Here is a 3,464-nt window from a genome sequence, read left to right as displayed (position 1 = left end):
CAGCTTTTAAGGAGCAGATTGTGTGACCACACCACACGTACAGAGTTGCCAACGCCCCGATGATGTAAGACACAAGACCCGAGCTGCGCATGTGCAGGAGTGAGAGCCGGATCCTAACAGTCCCTCTGTCTGTCCAACACAGCGGTGAGAACAGAGAGCCCCGAGCTCAGGTGGGGCAGAGTTTTTATCATAGCAGAGGTTGGGGTGAGGGGATTTCCAGGGTCCAGGACCCTGACTGGCTGACAATTGTCTGGGGGTATCTGTAAAACAAAAAAATAGGTGTATGCTAGACTCAAGGACATCTGGCCACCTTATCTAATGGTTGGAATGTTTGGGATGTCAGGTACTTCCTCATCCCTGGGTGGATCCCTGGGTGGTATCAGCTTAAGGTTTTTCCTGGATCTGGGTGTTGCCTGCCAGTAAGCCTTTCACAGAGACTGTGTCTGGGCCCCTAAGCCTGTCATGGCTGCTGTGTGGTCAAGCTGTTTTGGGGTCCCTCCACACAAATAACAATGCTCCTGCCTCAGCCTCCTGGATTAAAGATGTGCTCTGTGATCCAGTTTTCAGTGACTCTTGGAGAAAATACATGCTAAAGAAATCAAGCATTAGGTAAGGAGGCAGAGGGGTGAAGAACTAAATGACAAGGTCCATCAGGCTAATTCTAAAATGGAGGACACACGGTTCCATTCTCCCAACAGATACCTGGTGCATCTATCTTAATTCTGGGAAATTTCCAAATTGTCAGTATTCCTTCAGTGAATGTTACATGTAATAAAGCTTAGAATTTTAGATGTTCTGAACAATAGCAAGTAAAATAGTGAGAAAAGGCATACTATGGGTATAGAAGGTGTAGACTGGCACTGTGGTTAAGGGTTTGGGTTTAAGTTCAACATTCTTGGTGCTCAAATTTCAGATGCTAGGTATATGTCCAATGACATCATAGCCCCAGTGGCTAGGATCATGGGCTCCTATCTGTTTTCTCATGTATCCCAGTCTTAGACAGTCAGGGCATTCTGATAAATATTAGCTGAGAGAGTGACATTCCTGCTATGGTGGAATGCTCAGAGCACTCCCTCCAGGACTGTCAAATGAAGGTTACTCTGACTCTACCCATAAGTTCCTGGCATTGCCTGAGAGGGAAAGGAAAAATAATGAACTCATCAGTGGAACGAGCCCTTTACTCTCAGGGAAGGGAAATTGAGCTGTCCTTCCGGCTTCTCTGTCCTCCCCTCCCCTTCCCAGAGGCTTAGCTCTGCTCACTTCTGCTTTCCTTCATGGCTGCCTGTGAAATCCCCTTGCCCCATCTCTCCTGCACAGTATTGAGGATGATTAAGCCGGCCAGCTCCAGTTTGCGGCTGAGGAGATGGCTGAACTTTTTTTGTGGACAGCCCTACTTCCAATGTGAACACTAAGCCAGTTCATTGGCTCAGAGTACAGCACTGCACTGTAATTGGGGTGCTCAGACACAGTCAGTCTAAGAGTTCTGTGCTGTGAATTCCAAGTTCACAAAAGCTAAGAATAAGTGGAGTACTGGGCCGTGTGTCCTTCTCCTGGGGCTTCCTGTCTTGGGCCTGATCCCAACCATTTTAGCAAAACCTCTGCCTGATCTACTGCTCCTGGAGCCCATGAAGGACAAGGCTGCCTGCCCAGAAACTACAAAATATTAAAAGACAAAATCTGGTTTGGTTGCCTGGGTTCCTGGAGGCTCTGGCTGTGCCTACCAGCTTTAACCTGGGTTACCCACAGCCGAGGATACAGACAGGGAACCTCTCAAACAGGCATAGGAATCAAGATCACAGAGATGATCAGGAGGCCTGGGATCAGAGCTGTGATTTATTAATTGCCTCTGAGGCGTGAGGCTCATGCAGTGCTCTGTATCTGCCTGTGGTATACACAGTGATGAGCCACCTGGGGCCTCCTTCAAGCTGCCGATACAGCTGCCAGGATTCCTGCTGAAAGATGCCCTTCTGTACAAGGCCATGCCCTTCCCTGAGTGAAGGACACCAGTGACTGATCAAGGTGTGTCTGTAAGAACTGGCCAATTTCAGCACAATTCAGGACTTCTCTGACAGAGCATTTCAGCTCTCAGGCTCTCCTGAGGTCATCCTAGGCTGCCCTGACCTACAAAGCAGTCTGACTTCTACCTCTATCCCATGTGCCCCTTTCTCTTTGGTAGATATTTTCCCAAACACTGCCTTTTATCAACATCCTACATGTGAAACTCTGCCCTCCTCTGCTTCTGGAAGAACCCAGCCTGTGACAGGGATGATGGGATGATCTCTTCCTTTAACCTCTGAGGAATGTCGAGGAAGAACTGAGAAGCAAGAAGAGCAGGTAGGATTTGTGTGTCTATGGACCCCAAATTCTGGCTAGCTGCAATGTGTAAAGAAGGCTATTTGTCTGCTATGGTGACTAAAAACATGAAGATAACTGGTTATTCTGAAACCACTGTTTTCTTTCTTTACAGGGCAGGAGTACTTCCCAAGTTCTCGACAGTGTTTTGTGTTAGCATTCAGGCATCTGTCCTGGCAGCCACTAAGAGCATCCCCTGTGCTCAGTTGCTACCTTCCCTCAGTTCCCTTAAATGGCAGCCTTGCCCACCTCCCGTCTCTTTCTGTCCCACTGCTCTTGTCCCCAGGGACCTGTCTCTGCTCCCTTCTCTGCCTCGTCTCTCTCCTCTTCCAATAAACCTCCCACGTGAGCCTTATTGTGTGGCTTGACTCCTTCCCATTGTTTTTAAATTATAACATTTTGGGTCCTGAAACTACTCTGAACTTTGAACTTTGACTACTACAATAATCTGGCTTTGTCATTCCTAGGCTCAAAGAGCTACCCACACACTAGGATCCATTTTGCATCTAGGTGGTGAGCTATTCCTTCCCTTTTGGATGTGTGGAGATTTTTTCTCATTGTTGCTTGAGTGTCCTCAGCCAGAATGGGCAATCCAGGAGGGGTAAGCTAATGGCTTCCATGACTTTTGTCAAAAGTCACAACTATCACTTTCTTCATATTCCATTCACCATAAAAGATTTATTAGTCTTATCAATATGTGACAGGAGTGGTATTAAGCTCCAAATATTAAAAGAGAGAAAACTTTGTAAGCATATATTAAAGCTGCCACAGTCCTGATCTGGGATGGTTTCAAAACTTTCTATGTAAATTTGGGAGAGCTTTTCCCCTCTCAGGACACTGAAGATTTTGGGGGGAAGATATCAGTTGGATAACAGTTTGAGGAACCCCCTTATTACTTAAGCAGGGCTTCTTTAAACTTCCCAGATATTGCTTTAATAGGAATGCAATATCAAAGAACATCTACAGTTTTTGACTGCACAGAGACCATTCCTTTTCTTCTAATTTCACCTCCAGAAAGCCACACTCGTGGCTGTTAGTTAGTGTGGAACCGGTGATTGCAATCTGCTTTCTTCATTTCCAGAGGTGAGTGTGAGAGCAAGGCTGACCAGTGA

General features: G+C 46.7%; 1 long non-coding RNA gene across 1 annotated transcript; it reads left to right on the top strand.

Moving 5' to 3' along the window:
- Positions 1 to 1,677: 1,677 nt before the first annotated feature.
- LOC128108068 (uncharacterized) lies at positions 1,678 to 2,701 on the top strand. The gene is made up of 2 exons (XR_008217288.1): positions 1,678 to 2,334; positions 2,468 to 2,701. It is a non-coding gene; the product is annotated as an uncharacterized LOC128108068 (long non-coding RNA).
- The last annotated feature ends 763 nt before the right edge of the window (positions 2,702 to 3,464 follow it).

This window comes from Peromyscus californicus, unplaced genomic scaffold (genome assembly GCF_007827085.1).
Source record: "Peromyscus californicus insignis strain IS unplaced genomic scaffold, ASM782708v3 Scaffold_12__1_contigs__length_115047231, whole genome shotgun sequence".
Classification (NCBI taxonomy): Eukaryota; Metazoa; Chordata; class Mammalia; order Rodentia; family Cricetidae; genus Peromyscus; species Peromyscus californicus.
The sequence above is the reverse complement of the archived record's forward strand: the minus strand, read 5'-3'. Positions and strand labels throughout refer to the sequence as shown.